Source organism: Carlito syrichta, unplaced genomic scaffold (assembly GCF_000164805.1).
Source record: "Carlito syrichta isolate Samal-C Ts95f unplaced genomic scaffold, Tarsius_syrichta-2.0.1 Scaffold304294, whole genome shotgun sequence".
Lineage (NCBI taxonomy): Eukaryota > Metazoa > Chordata > Mammalia > Primates > Tarsiidae > Carlito > Carlito syrichta.
In genome coordinates, this window is record NW_007248390.1 from 1,181,497 (window position 1) to 1,198,447 (window position 16,951).

A 16,951-nucleotide genomic window follows, 5' to 3' on the forward strand; every position below is an offset into this window, starting at 1 on the left:
TTGAAGACAAGAGGCAAGTTTAATCTGTCATATGTTAACCTATAAAGATGAAATAAATTTCAGGGAAACATAGATTACTTCTAAAACCAAATTAAAGCCAGCACTGGTGACTCAGACCTATAATCACAGCACTTTGGGAGACAGACGGAGGCAAGAGGATTGTCTGAACCCAGGGATTCGAGACCTGCCGGGGCAACTTGGCGAGACCTTGTGTCTACAATAAATCAAAAAAATTAGCCAGACTTGGTGGCATGTGCCTGTGTTTAAGCTACTTAGAAAGCTGAGGTGTTAGGATCGCCTGAGTCCTGCAGGTCAAGGCTTTGGTGGTCGTAAGTGTGCCACTGTACCACTCCAGCCTGGGAGACAGAGTGACTCCAACTCAAAAAAAAAATAAAAAAATAAACCCAACAAATTGGATAGTTAAAACAAGATTTGGAGTTTCTTTTTTTGAAAACTTTTTAGTTTATTAAGCTGGTCGTGAAAAATCCAAACAATGGTCACAGATATCATCACTGCATCATCTTTAGCCCTTTGCCTTTTTGCCAGCATTAACATTGGCCTTTACAGTCCACCTGACTTTCTTCATTCTGCTCTTGTGTTCCTTTCACTGCTTCCTTGAGATCTTTTTCTTCTCATACCGGCCATGTCTTGCAAGTCCATGTTTGGGTTCATTTTTCTTTACATAATCCAAGAGATTATAAATCATATCAAAGCCAGTAGTCTTGCCACCGCCAAAATGAGTTTTGAATTCAAATACAAAGATGACATCCGGTGTAGTCTTGTACATTTTGACTAGTTTTTCCTGAATTTCTGTCTTAGGTACTGTTGCCTTCCTGGGGTGAAAGACATCAATGACCATTTGTTTCTGCTGAAGCAGATGGTTGGTCATGAATTTCCTGGTCCGAATAGTTGCTGTATCATTCATTATGGCTGCCGATCCTCAGCAAGATTTGGAGTTTCTAAAATTTCTCCTTATGTGCGAGACTAATGGCTATATTGGCCACAATTTCTGTAGTGTTTTAGGAGAAGATGGTTCTAATTTCAGAAATAAAGTAAAGATTATTTCAGTTCTTCATTGTGACCTTGAATGCATAATGCCTGTGTGTGTGTGTGTGTGTGTGTGTGTGTGAATTTCCTAGTTAAGAATTCAATTAGAAAGCTCCCAAACCTTGATTACATGTATCTTATGGGTTAGCCAGCTATCTACTTATAATAGTTAGAGATAATAAAGAGAAAATTAGAAATAGTAAAAACAAAAAAAAAAATGATGAGATTTTTATTCTTTTAGACAGTCAATTCAGTGCCATGAGGTGGGGATAATAGATGTTTTAGAAGTGATTAAATTATTTGATACCATCTGCCACCTGTCCCCACTGGTTGTTTGATGGTGGACATATTCATAAAGAACATTCTTGCCTGTCCCGTCACAGGTCAGCTATGGGGACCAATGATAAAACTGATGTATGTTCATCTCTAGGATCTTTAAAAACCATCAGTCTATCCTTCCTCGATATGGGATTAGACCAGTTTCAAGCAATAACACAAATACATGATACTGTTCAATTTGCTTTTCTCCTATACAAATGATCCACCATCATTTGCATCTTTGCATTCGTTCTTTGCTTTAATTTTTTTAATTTTATTATTTTTTTTATTTTATTTTATTTTTTGAGTTGGAGTCTCATTCTGTCACCCAGACTGGAGTGCAGTGGCCACTCCCGGCCACCACAACCTCGAACTGCTGGGCTCCAGCGATCCTTCCACCTCAGCCTTCCAAGTAGCCAGAATTACAGGCATGCGCTACCACGCCCGGCTGATTTTTTTATTTATTGTAGAGATGAGGTCTCGCTGCCCAGGCAGGTCTCGAACCTGCGGGCTCAGGCAATTCACTCACCTCAGCCTCCCAAAGGCGAGTTCTTTGCTTTTATTAACCTATTGATGGATATCCAGTTGGGGCTAGAGGGCAGTTATAAGCCTGGAATTTTAAAAAGCTGACATTTGAGTCTGACCTCCCTCTACAGAAAGCCTAATCTGATACTTCTGGAATAGCTAAAACATTCCCTAACATTCTTCTAAATTTTTTTACACCTTAAATCCATTCGCCAAACTTCCTTCTCCATCTTTGCCCAAAAAGTCGCCGCTTACAAAGAATCTTTCAAGATTCCCCTGGTCCTTATTGTTACGTGGTATTTTGTTAGCTCCTAAATTATAACTCAGCTCCAATGTCAGAGTTACTTTTATTTATTTTTTAAAAAAATACATTTCTTTAGTCTGTAATCCCAACTCTTTGGGAGGCCGAGGTGAGAGGATTGCTGAGCCCCAGGGGGTTTGAGACCTTGTCTCTACAGTAAATCACACGCAGACAAAAATAAAAAAACTAGCTGGGCTTGTTGGCTTGTGTCTGTAGTTTCAGCTATGTGGAAGACTGAGGCAGAAGGATTACCTGAGCCCAGCAGGTCAAGTCTGTGGTGGCCATAAGCATGCCACTGAACTGCCTGGGTGACGAAGAGTGAGACCCCATCTTCAAAACAAAACAAAACAAAACAAAACAAAACAAAACAAAACAAAAATACATTTCTGCCAGTTCCAGATGGAGCTTTCTATTCCTCAGCCGTATAGTCATGCTTCTCCAACTCTGACTCGCTCCCTTTATGAAGTGCTAAGGCACTTAGGCAGCTCTCCTTCCTTCTTATGCCTCCACAAGCATCCCTTCTCTCTTTCCCAGGGTTTTCTTTTTCCTAGGCCTTCTGTTGGCTGTAGGCACATTTTTCCTTAGGCTTGTGAATTCAATCACACGTTCCATTTCTGTATTAGGAGTTTATTGCTTTTAGGAAGAAAGACTTGTGAAAACAGAAACAGGAAACACATAGAAGAACAAACTTCTCATTTCTAAGATTCTTATTAGCAAGCCTATTCTTCCTTGCCAGTTGTGTTGAGATAGGCTTCTGCCATAGAATTTACTTTCTAAAACTGGGGATTACCACATTCCCTATCTCCTGATTTGGCTTTGGAAGAGATAATGTGAGTCCCTTACTTTTGAAGGTCTCATTTCCTCATCTCTGGTCTTAATGATGCAATCAATAACCCTTCTATTTCCAATAATGATTTCCATTTTGGGAAAATTTTCAGTGTCCTGAGCCTCTGCCCCAAATTAGGAGATTCATATCTGAGTATTTTAAAATTCTCTTCTGAAAGGTATGCTTCTGAAGAGGAAGAATCATCTCCTTTATGTTTATTTTAATATTTTGTCCCTGGTATATATTTCCTCAGTGACATGATTTGGAGGTACGCATTTTATGAAAAGATGTAACCTGATGTCCAAGTTTTTTCTTCGGTCCTGTAGAAATATTTGCCTTGAGATCAGCTTGGTGGTTTACACCTGTAATCTCAGCACTTGGGGAAGCCAAAGTGTGAAGATTGTTTGAGCCAAGGAGTTCAGGAGTTCAAGATCAGTGTGTGAAATATGGTGAGATCTCATCTCTAAAAAAGAAAAAAAAAATTACCTTGAAAAACAATATGATACTTGACTGATAAATGATAATGATAGGACTCAGAATATGAGCAAGAACTCTGTATGGAATGTGTGTGTGATTAGTATGGTGGTACAGTTTAAGAGAGAAAAGAGATTTGCAGTAGTTCTACGTACCCCATGAAGAGTTTGAGTAAATTTAGACTTGTTTTTCATACTTGAAAATTTCTAGGGCACCAAATAAATCACAGGTGCTTTCTAAGGGAAACAGCTCATGCCATTGGTTTGCTTACTGAAGACCTAAGGGTAAATCCTATTTAAGTTCAACTCATGAGATGTACTCAATATGTTTCTTGATAGATAACAAGTGACATATCTAAGAAGTATATTGGAAATATTAATAACCACGTAGATCCTTAAGTCATATGCTGATACCGAGGCTTTGATGACAAAAAATGATAAAGTAATGCTCAGAAAAAATGTGGGGTTAATTAAGAAAGCCCTATTATACCTAAATTTGATTATTCTATTGAGTCAATTTCCTATTTTTTCCTCACTGGAGATGAAGAACAGCTGGCTCCTGTCCTCTATTTACTAGATCATCATATGTCAAATACAATTCTCAAAGCACTCTTTGCCAAGCTAAACAATGCCTCTTCTTTAAACTTTTCCTGTGGGACCTGTTTACCCTTGAATCATAGAGCACCCACATGAGAATATTGCCTTTCAGACTCCACAACATGAGCTTTCTAATTTTGGAGAAAAATAAAAAATAATAATAATAATTTGACAACAAGCATTATGACTTGGTAATTACTATAAAAAATACCAGCACTATGGTTACAAATAAATGGCAGTTCAACTTAAAGAATGTATATTTAAGTCTCTTCTTCTGAAAACATCCTCAAAATACATCCCAGTTGACTTTTTGACTCCTAGCAATGGTCATAAGCAAATGTATTACACAGTAATTCATGACTAACAGTAGAAATAAGTCAGCTAGTCTTGACTTTCCTGCCACCAGGCTTGAGTCTGAGCCCCTTGAGGTTGTTTGTCAAGGGAACATCGTCCAACATAGAGACAGGATATAGGTTTTATCCCATCTACAAAGTGAATTTCTTGACAATTTTGATGAGATGCTATGATTTCTGAGGCTACTTCCATGCTTCACAGGAAAGTAAGTCATTGTTAATTAACAGTATCTGCATTGTACATGGCGGAGAAAAATAGTGACATATATAAACTTATTTGTCATATTGGAATAGCAAAAAGACATAGTATTGTGAAGCAGAAACTTGAATTCTAGGTTCTTCCAATATAATTTATGATCTTAAGAAGCTTATCTAAACTTTTGAACCCCAGGAGCAATAAAATGGAAATATTATTTTAACTTCCTAAAAGCAGCATGCAGAACCAGAAGTCTTGAAATTACTTAAAGCTCCAAAACACATGAGTCTAAGTGTCTTTGAATAACATTGCTGACTCAGTTTTTATCAATTCAACCAAGACACATACAGCTGGCATTTTACCATCATCATATAGTCTTCTTGGCTGAAAGTGACTATTTCAATAATTGAATCCAATAATTTTTTCCTGGCCCAACCAATTCAAAAGTTACACACTAAAATATCAAAAACAGGAAAAAAAAAGTTGGAGAAGAAAAATGATGAACATATTTTCCATTTGATCATTATACTCTATTTTGCTGACTGTCAAAAAACAGTATCTAATTTACAGTATTTTATATTTTAGCATCTGGCAGTTTGATTAATTTGATTAATTAATTTATTAGAATTCTGTCAACTCTGCTGCACCATAACTCACACAAAGGACTATGCAATGAACAATAGCTTTACAAAGAATTAAGGATGTCATTATTTGAAGTTTGATATTGTTCAGTCCTCACCTGGAAAAGGCAAAATAAGGTAAAATTAGAAAATTAAGATAAGGAAGGGTGCAGTAACTCAGGTCTGTAATTCTAGCATTTTGGGAAGCCGAGGTGAGAGAATTGCTTAAGCTCAGGAGTTTGAGACCAGCCTGGGCAATGCAGCAAGACCTTGTCTCCACAAAAAACATGAAAATTGGCCAGACATGGTAGTGTGCTCCTGTAGACTCAGCTAGTTGGGAGGCTGAAGTGGATTGTTGAGCCAGGAGGTCAAGGCTGGGGTGAACCAGGACCATGATACAGCACTGCAGGCTGGGCAACAGTGTGACCCTGTCTCGAAAAAAAAAAAAAAGTGGATCTTTAAGCTAAACCTACATGCAAAGATATATAACAGGTGCTTTATTTTAAGGCGCTAGATTTTATATATATTCTGAAAGATGCTAGATTATTAATAGATTTCTTCAAAAGAGTATATGTTGCAAAATGCTGTCTTATATTTTAGGGCTGATCTTTGATTTCCAGTTCAAAATGAGGCTTCCTGGCACGTTTGGATGCTGCTTGCTTGGCACTCAAGTGTGGTAAGTCCTGCAGGATGCTCATGGAGAAAGTCTGCTAAAGCAATGGGTCGTATCCTAGGGTCAAACATTTTCCTCTGGGTCGGGAAATCAATCTATTTGCTGCACTAGTTGTTATGCAATCTGCTATCTGGACATCATACCGCTGATATGTTGAAAACATCTCTCAACTGACAGCTTTCTGAACTGTTTTTTCCAGCTGATGAGCTTACAGCCACCCCACATTTTCCTGACCACTGCAATTTCGCAAGCAGGGGCCTAGTGAGGTAATCACCTGACCTCAGCAAAACCATTGTATAAAGGGAATTTCCTTAACATTGTTGTCAGCGCAGCTGGATGGACTAACTGCTTTCCTTTGCAGATTTGGAGTCTGTGAATTTCCAGTGACCTGCAATGATGTTCCTGGGTTCTTGCTGGCATGTGGCTGTGTCTGGCTCATACTTCTATCTTTGGTGGTCAACCAAACTCCTCTTTTCTGGAAGAGGTCAGAAGCACACAAAAAAATATTTGCATGTGGCCTCTCTCATGGCATGGGATGCAGGACTGACCTATCATTTCAAAATGAGGGCAGTGAAGTGTGCAAGGGAGACACAATCCTCAATTTTTCCTGAGTGGCTATTTGCAAGTGTAAGGACTTGTTAGGTCAGTGTGAGCACATGAATAGGATCACATGGATTGGTATATTTTATTCCTGCTCACGTAGATGGTTGCATATTCTGAGGCAAGAGTATCATCCAGTTGAGTATTATCTTCATAGAGACCTTGTGTTTTGAGTGATCTCGCCTTTATCTTGAAATATTTTTCATATTGACTGAACTCTCCCCAGAAGTAAAAGTAGAAAAGGCCATACACACAAATAGAAGACAGAGAAAGAAAGAACAAGAGACTCCAGGGCTTTTGGCAAGGGCAAGGAAAGCCTCAAATTTACTGAGTTGGGATATGAGGGCAGAGGGTGCGGGGTCAAGGACAGGTTGGCACGACACAACCAACTTGTTGCATTTTTTTTTTAATCGAAATCTCACTCTGCTGCCTAGGTTGGAGTGCAGTGACACGCTCACAGCTACCACAGCCTCAACCTTCTGGGCTCAGATGATCCTTCCAACTCAGCCTTTCAAGGAGTTGGAACCATGGGTATGCACTACCATACCCGGCTAAACATTTTGACATAAGTATTATGTTGTCTCACCATACCATGTGTGCCCTATGTAAACAACAAGTTACCTACTGTTTTCTTTTTCTTTTTTTAATTTTTTTTTTTTGAGTCTAGGTCTTTGTTGCCCAGTTGAAGTGCAGTGGTATGATCACAGCTCACTACAACCTCAATCTCCTGAGCTCGAGTGACCCTTTTGCCTCAGCCTCCTGAGTTGCTGGGATAACAGGAGCATGACACCACACACAGTTAATTTTTTTTTACTTTTTGTAGAGACAGAGTCTCACTATTTTGCTCAGGTTGGTCTCAAACTTCTGGGCTCTAGCAATCCTCCTGCTTTGGCCTCCCAAAATGCTGGGGTTACAGGCATGAGCCACTATCCTGGGTCATAACTGTTTTCTTTTATTATGCTCCCTACTCAGTCCAGACATGCCTTTCTACAGCTGCAGATTGACAAGGTGACTTTACTTTCTCCCCAGATCCAATGTTCCAGCCTTCAGTTCTGGATCATGGCTACATTTTACTGTATGAGAATATCTTATTAACAAATAACCTGAAAATGGGCAACTAGCAAGCATTTACTTGGAATTGTAGACCTCAATGAGGTATGTATATATAAATAAGAAAGTAGTGGGGACAGAGATACCTTAATCAAAATTAATAATAGATGATACAATCAGTCTCTGTTGCTGTGGAGCGGAGCAGACAATAGGTTAGAAATAACATTCTGATACTCCTCAAATCAATTCACAAATGTGTGTAAAACTATCAAGCAATGTGCAGTGTTGTTCAGTACATTTTGGGTAATGTAATCAAGGGGTGGCACCCGCAGTAAAAAGAATTAGGTTTTATATCTAGTAAGTAGAATCTGCCTTTTCCATAATCAGACTATGGTGTTCAGAAGTAAAAACAAAACAGAAACAGATTCACGTGAATCGAAGAGGAGAGCATGGGCAGCCTGTGAGATGGGTGGGAGTTAGGGGACAGTGTTGTCATTCAGTGCTGGTGTATTGAAGTGAGCCTTGACTACCCATAATCACCTTTGCTTAATTCTGCATCATATGGGCCACTGTGCAGAACTACCAGTCATTTCCACGTGACTACATTCTAACTGCATTTGAGAGAACTCCTAAACCTAGAAGCATTTTGCAGTTGCTCTCAAGATACACTTTCAATCATGAGATAGTCCTTGACAACTTGTGAGCTCAGGGACTTTGGCGCACAGACTGGGTCATTCTCTCCTTAAATAGTCAAGAAATTTTTTGCAGAGTTTTACATCAGCACAGAGAAATAATGTCCCTCTCCTTTTCGGTCTTGTCTTTTAAAGAAAAAGGTTAGCATAGCTAGAATGTGTCTTCCCACACAACTAGGGGTCACATTTTTTCATGCAAGCTATATCTGGTTTTAGTACCGGTAGGCCAGAAGTCTTCAGTTCTCTCATACTGAGACCATACTAATTGAAGTCCCTTGAATGCTCCTCTTCATATATGGAGTGTATTACTGAGATAAAGTGACCAAGTCACACTGACCCGTGGACCCTCCTGTGGTTATTTGCTCCTGCTGTCAATCCAAGACAAGTCTTTGTAAGATAACTGCAGCCTTCTTACAATTCTGGACTGTGTGGAAATTACCTTAATATTTTGTCCTTCTCAAAGCTAATTTTATTAGTTGCCATAAACATGGGTGGTTGAAGCCTGTATCTTTGTTTTGTTTTGAACTCTTCGGGTAAGCAAATGAGGACATTTGCTAAATGCTCACTGTGAATAGGGCACTACTTGACTAGGCTGCAAATTTATAGACAATGAATAAATAAATAAACAAAGAAACAACAACAACGCTATCCTGGTTCTAAAGTTGGAATGGAGGAGGGATGTTATAGGTGAAGGCAATATATACATTCTACTCTAAGTTATAACCAGACCTCTAGTGAAAACTCATTCTCTTAGAGTTGATTCCTTTACTGACTGAGATTCAAACTTTCTCTGGTTCTATGCATGGCGTTCTCTCTGCTCACCTCACATCCAACTTGAGACAATTTGAAACATGGAATATCAAACAACATTCACAGGACTAATATTTATTGATTTGTACCTGTCTTACCTCCCTACTTATAGGGTGAATTTTCTGAGTGCCTTCTTGGTACAAGTTCCCACTCAAAGGACTCAGTGATGTTCTTTGTCATTCTAAAGAAGTCACTTATCAGAGGTAATATCTCAATTTAAATGGTGCTTTATCAAAGAGGTCTACCTGGAAAGCATATCTAAAACACTGCCCATCCCTGTTAGTCCCTTCTTCAACATCTTAGTTATTTTCTTCCTAACAGCTCTTTTGTGATCATTTGTTTTATGTGCTTCTTTTTCTGTTGATCCTACTAAACCAAAACATTCATGAGAGTAGGATTTTGCTTGTTTCATTCCCTATGGTACAACCAGTGTCTGTCTTATTTTAAGGATTTACAAATAAAATCAAGTACACATTATTAATAAATAAATGATATTATGTGTCTGGATTCTGAAGATGAAGAGGATGGTGATGATAAAAATAAGCCTTTGCAAAAAGTCTCATATATGTAATACATTAACTCTAAATAAGATTCTGATTTCTAGAACTTTAAATTTACCTTTAAAAACAAGATTTTGCTAGAAACCATTACTGTATTTAGAGAAAGTTTTAAAAAGTACATATATAATAAAGCTACATGCTTAACTCTTGGTGAATTTGATGCAAAGATGCTGCTGACTGGAAGTGATTGAACATTAAGTTCCATGAAAAAAATTAATCCAGGCTCTAAGCAATTAACATTGCCCTGTAGTCTAGAAATTTAGGAGTGATCCATTTGAAAATGAAAAAAAAAAAGTGTTATATAGAGAAGATATATCACAAGATCATTGCCTTCATTTCAGTTGTGTAACCTACTCTTTGATCATTGACCATGTTGACATTGGAGACAACTCTCCTTATTTGTTTCCATTCCAGTTGACAGAAATAATTGTTTTCATTCCATGCATATTTTATTTTTGCTGCCAGTTGTTAAATAGCTACATATGTGGGTTTCTTGCCAAAATGGTATCATTATTAGATCCCAACTGGGTAACCAGTCACTACAACCCATGTATTTGGCAGTAGTCTGGCCTTTTTCATCCCTGTCTATGACACGTTGAGGTCACAATCAAAAGACCTTAAAATTTCATAAGCAAAGCACATTCACTTTCTTTCCTTTATTTCCTTGGCTACATATACATATGCTCATCGTAGATTTGACAGAGTTTTCAGGCCGGTATAAATAAATAAAAAAACCAAATCCTAAGGTTATGTATATGTGGCCTTTTTAGCTACTTGTCTGTTATTAACAGGACCTCAGGGAAAGCCAATGGACTGAGTCACTGATTACTAGTATTGTCATCAAAAGTAATCAGTTAATCAGGACTAGATATTCAGAGGACTCTGGATACAATAGAGTGTAAGAATTGGTTCTAGAACCCAAGGAACTCAAACGTCATAGGCTACAGATGCTTTTCAAAACCATCAATACCATGGAATCTATAATTATAGGCCAGGAAGTAGCATTAGAAATTATGTAATTAAATGCCTCACTTTATACTTAAGCAAAGTGAAGTCCAGAAAGTGAAAATGACTTGTTCAACGTTATTAACAGCCAGGGTTCTTGATCTCATATCAAGTATCAGTTTGGAAGGAATTAATTAATATCAACTGAACATAGAAAGGAACTGGAACAGCACCTTGAGGAGTACAATGCTGTTCAAGAGCTGCCAAATAGGGACACAGAGAAAATAATTGCGGTAACAGCCACCATTTATTAAGAAACTATTATGTACAAGGCACATCACTTGATAGTTTATAAAACTGATCTCTAATACAATTGCCCTGCAAGGAAGATGTTATTCATCCTGTTTTCCAAATGAAGAAACAAATTCAGTGAAGTTAATGATGTCGTCGAATGTCACAGAGTTAGAAACAAGATTCACACTGAGATGTGCTGAACCAAAGCTCGTGCTCTTTCTGCTAAACCCAATTTTCTTGAGGAGATACTGAAGGTGTAGGAGCCATGTTTAATCTGGCCAGATAACTCAACTAATGAAAGCATGACGGGAGGGGGTTCAAAAGATCTAATCAGACATGATCATGGTACACTTTTGAGTTGGACTAATGAGTTAGGCCTTTACTAGGGATTTACTGAATCATATTTGAAAACTGGTGCTTCAGAAAGGGAGCTCGTATTGTAAGTGCTGTATGATTCATCAGTTGGAAGATTGATAAGGACACGGATACTAGATAAGAGTTAGATTTTTTTTTTCTTTTCCCCTTGTTTTCTCAAAGCACCGAGAACTATTCTGGCAGGAGGATTTGAAAAGTGATCTCAAGTCCTCAGAGGCATTTTTTCTTCTTGTACAGCCAGCACTGATTTTCAGCATGTACTTACTTCTAGCAACTGTTTTGATTGGTCATACATCTGTTCTGATGAAAGAACCCATGCCACAGCAGATGTTTCAATTTTGAATATAACTCCTGTGTATATCTAAAATAAATCCAAACCATCCATCAAAAGTGCAGGCTTATTGCATCATGTGTGTTTCTCTGAGCATCTCATGATTCAACATCTTCACTTCATGATTCAAGATCTTCACTTCATGATTCAACATCTTCATTAATAAGTCTTTATTATATGTTAATCTATTATCAGTGTTGCACATAGCCCTGAAATTTTAAATTTTAGTCAACTACCTTCCCATCTGGAAACTTCCACTTAAAATAGAACAAAGGCATCCTTCAAAATGAGAGAGAAAAAGACAGAGAGGTTGATCTGAAGAACAAAGTTATATCCCTCCTTCTTGTGAATCAAGAAGGTTGTTGTTGTTGGTTTTACCCAGCACAGCACATAAACTTGTGCAGTATTTTGCTCATGTCTACCTTTTATCCTTAATTGTTCTACCCCTCATTAACTGGCATCAGTCATTTCTAACTACTCAGAGACGTCTGTCTTTTCTGTCACGAGTTTCTTTCTGTATCTGGAAAACTCTCTATTTATGCTACCCTATATTTGAACATCTCAGAATAATTACATTCTATGACTATTGATTTGATTGCATCTTTCCTCTATATTGGGAAATTTTTATAGAGGAAAATTTTGATTTTCAAATTAGGTTTGACTTTCAACCTATAACAGAATAGGCACTGCTCTATAAATATTTTCATAAGAAAATATTGAAGAAAGGAAGAATGAAATGGAGGAGTGGAAGAAGAAATCCATATCTGTGTGTAACAGAATTAAATCTATAAGTAGCTTTTTTTTTTTCTGGGACTCATAATTTCTCAATTTGTGGCTGATTAAGAGAGTAAGATCAATTGTGTTACCTCAACTTGGAGACCAGTTTGATTTTCCCATGTCTACCTTTTCTACCAACCAAGAAAAACATCTACAAAAACATGTAGGTCATTTGATACATCAACCATCATATAAATATTGAATACATAAGTAAGAATCCAGACTCAAGTATAATTCAGTCACAGTTTAGGCTGAAAACATTATCACTCTTAGACTGTAATCTAGTGTCTAGCAAAAGGCAGGGAACGTGTTACCTGAGGGAAGAGATGAAGATTTAGTCATTCTATTGTTTATCCTCTGGGCCTAACTCAATGTCTGGCATATAGCAACTTTTAAATCAAAATTTGAGTGAATGTTAAAATGATGTTAAATACTGTGTGCTCATTTGCTTTATTATTGAGTAGTTCTGTAATCTCTGTGAGCCTCAGTTTTCCCATCTGTGAAGAACAATGAATATATACCTGCCCACTTTTGCTGTTCTGATGATTGCCAGGGGAAAAAATATACAGATATGCATCCCCCCCACACACACACACACACACACACACACACACACACATCCCCTAAATACGAGCTATCAAATTGCAAACTTTCAAAGATGTGAACACGCGTTTACATGTCCAATCATGTAAATTAGTTCACATGTCTGGCATACAGTATGCATGTGTGCATCTTCTACAAGTGGTTGTGCTTTTGTGTACTTTACTGTATAGTACTGTATAGAGTACAGTAGCTCAGTATCTTTATTTCAAGTCTGGGATATGCAGAAGCAAGCGTAAAAGCAGCAGTGATGTAGATGGCAACACACTATGTGGCATCAATAGTGCTAGTTTGGTGCCTAGGCTAACTTTGTTGGCCCTATGAATAAATTGGACCTATGAATGCAATCTTGGAATGGAACTCATTCATATGTAGTGGACTTACTGTACACATGTAGATGTTATATGTATATGTATTTTATTTTATTTTATTTTTTGAGTTGGAGTCTCACTTCGTCGCTCAGGCTGGAGTTCAGTGGTATGCTCACAGTGACCCCAACATCAACCTGCTGGTCTCCAGTGATCCTTCCTCTCCAGCCTTCCAAGTAGCTGGAACTACAGGCGTGCACTACCACTCCTAGCTAATTTTTGATTTTTTCTCTGTAGTGACAAGGTCTTGTCAAATTGCCCGGGCTGGTCTCAGGCAATTCACTTGCCCAGACTTCTAAAGTGCTGGGACTACAGGCTGAGCCACTGAGCCTGGCCTTATATGTATTTTATACATATAGAGTGAATAAATGCTAAACTGCTTAAGAAATGTGAGGTATAGCTGTTATTGATGGACCGAAATAAGTAAATTAGTTCTCCTTGTAAGGAATAGCAATTATTAGGGTGCAAATGAGCAAGAGTTATTGGTAAATATTAAGAAAGTTGAGGCTAAAGGAAATCTATTTTTTTCCTAATTTTGCCTGTCAAACTGTTCTTTTCATACTTTATCTCTTTTTTAAAATCAGTTAAAAGTTGTCTCTTTTGAATGTCCTCTTAAAATGCTATGGTTTAGTTTCACTTTGGCAAAGACTAATTGAAATAGCCAAAGTGTAGTTTAGGGAGGTTCAGATGAATTGACGTTGTGTCATTAGTGGAACAGACTTGACTTTCTTCATCCATCCATCCGTCTGTCTGTCCATCCATCCATCCATCCTTCCATCCATCCATCCATCCATCCATCTCATCCAGCATTGAAATAAAAGAATTTCCACTTCAAAAATCTATGCACATTGGCTAATAACTAAGCAGAAACTTCCAAGAACATGCATTATTAATTACTTCAGAAAACATATATTTTTAAAACATCAAGATTTATCAACCTGTGACTGATCAGATGCAGTTCTTTAAAATTTATCATCAGAAAACTACACTCGACGTTTCTTTATTCAGTTGGTTTAGCATGGCTTTAAACAAGATAAAGGTGTGGACTAAATTCCTGAACAAATACCTTCATATTTTTCAAAAGGTAAGACACTCTCTCTATGTATCTGATATCTGTCAAAGGAAGAACCAGGAGCATAAGAATAGTTACAGAAAACCAGTTGCCACTTGAAAAGAGCCTGGGGAGAAGCTCATCCTCCCTGAGTTCTTCCTTTGTTCCAGGCACTAGGCTTGGTGATATGCATAGATCACTCGTCTAACTCCCTCAAGGGAGAAATTTGAAGCTTCATACAGATTTACAATGGAGAAAGCCATGGCTTAGTGAGTCCAGGTAACTCTCCCATGGTAACTCAGCTGCTAAATGCCAGAGCTGATAGTCAAACCAGGTGTGTCAGATACCTACCGTAGCACCAGAGTATCACAGGCTGTGCAGGATATCTTCTGTCTGCCCCCAAAACTTTTCTTCATTGTTCTCTTGGATCTGTAATGGACTGATCTATAATGGACAATATGAAGGGGCTCCCATTTGACTTCCATTTTAATTTAGTCAGATAAAACCTCAAGAGAAGATGAGAAAAAGGGAGACAGGAGGGGAAGGTAGGCTACTTATTGCCTGACTCCTTCCCTATAACATCCCCTTGGGACATCTGCTTTCCTCAACAGAAGGTCACTGCTTTTCTCAAGGTGGTCTCTTTAATGTGACACTGTCCCTCTGGATTCTGGATTCTCTTTTTGATCTTCAGGCCCAGGGGTGACAACAGCTCTTTTACTGTTAATCTCAGTTTCCTCCACTACTTTTTTTTTCTTTATTTTAAAGATGTGGGGTACAATTCAGGGTTTCCTCCACTACTTTTGCTTCTTCTATACCAGCCCACATCTGTGTTATTAGATTGTTCTGGAATTCTCCTAAATAGTGTTCTCCATCCATTTGCTACTGAGACCTGACCGGACAAGGTATATTTGAAATATCTTACTTGAGCATAAAAGTTGTATGCAAATAAAATTGCAAAGTATCCACTTTGTCCCAAATTCATAGTGTCACAATTTTGTTGCTAAATCTGTGTATTTTCAAGCGAATCAAAGTTTAAAAGTGTTTGTGACTTAGGAACTCATAACTAAGAATGACTACTCTCCTAGAACTATGTTCCCCAGACAAGAAGCATGCTGTGACTTTTAATCACGAAAAATGCATTCCCTGCAGAAATTCAACACCAACTCCATGAAGTTTATGTAGAGAATGTTTTCAGTCAACAAAACGCGTCAGAGCAGTGAGTAAAGTTTTAGAGGAAAGGCAGAGTTTGGGGATGAGGGAGGAAATATAAATGAAGGATCATACATTTTAAAATGTCTGCCTCAAACTCTGCCACATAAATGTATCCATCAGGAGTCTACAATGAAGTAGAAGAACATTTAAGTTACTGTTAAATGCTTGTGATAATCACTTGCCTTATAATGAATCAAGCTCTTCAAAAACTCACTGAAAACTTTTTGTTGTTAAAAGACCAAAAAAACCCCAAAAAACTTCTCACAGCAAATTTATGTTTCCTAATAAAAAAGTGAGTGAATACAGAGAAATAGTTATTGGATAAGTTAATTTTTTTCTTGTTTGTTTATTTCTTATTTTCTCTTTATTAAAAAGGGCTTTAGATAAAGGGACAGAAGTATTAAGTAAAAATTATAAGAGCTTATTAGAAACACAATTTTAGTTTTGGGGCATCCCAATTAAGCCAAAAAATAAATAAATAAATAAAGGTGGTTTTAAGATACGGAAATGGCTTTTCTAATTTATTCACTAAGGAGTAAATATTTCCTAATTCCTTTGAGGATTTAAGCAAAGTAACATTCAGAACCCCTTAAAGTTATGGAGAAAAAAATTATTTTGCTAGACTCACGTCAAGAAAGGTCATCATTTACTTACACTTCTTAGAAACCGAACTACATGCTTTGGAATCAGATCATATGAATTGGAATCCTGATTGTGTCCCTTACTAGTTGGTTGACCTTGAATATGTTACAGAAACTCTTTGACTCTGCTTCTTTGTGTACAATGGGGATGACACCATTAGTGACAACTCCATAGGACTGTTGTGAGAATTAAATGTGCACATTTGTGTAAAACACTTAACACAGTTCCTGGGACAAAGTTAAGTACTAAATAACTGTTAGCCAACGTTGTTACCAGAAGGAGTGACCTTACTGGATTATACTGTCTATTGTCATCAGTGCCAGAATGAACCCCGGCTAAGTCTCTTACCGTTTTCTGCCCCATCCTGGCAGAAAAATGAATCTACTTCTAGTCTGCCCATTCCTTCAGATAATTGGCCACCTGAGGTCCTCAGCTGCTTGAGTTCACTAAGAATGTTTTCTCGTGTTTTTTGGCCTTTGTGTTTGGCCTGAAAAGGAGGATCATGATCCTCGAATAAGTTAATAAGTGAGTAAATGGATAAGTTTCTTAACATGTCAAACTGGTTGTGTGTTTCTCTGTTGGTTTGCCAGAGTTATGCTATCATCATGGATTATATGACAAAGGTTATTAATTTTATTGATGTGCAAAACAAAAAAGGTGAGAAAACTGGAGATAAAAAATATAACAGATAAAGAACATTGTAACAAAGAACATT

At 37.7% G+C, this 16,951-nt stretch overlaps 1 pseudogene; it reads right to left on the reverse strand.

Moving 5' to 3' along the window:
* Positions 1–604: 604 nt before the first annotated feature.
* On the reverse strand, positions 605–925 carry LOC103262000 (annotated as a pseudogene).
* Positions 926–16,951: the final 16,026 nt, after the last annotated feature.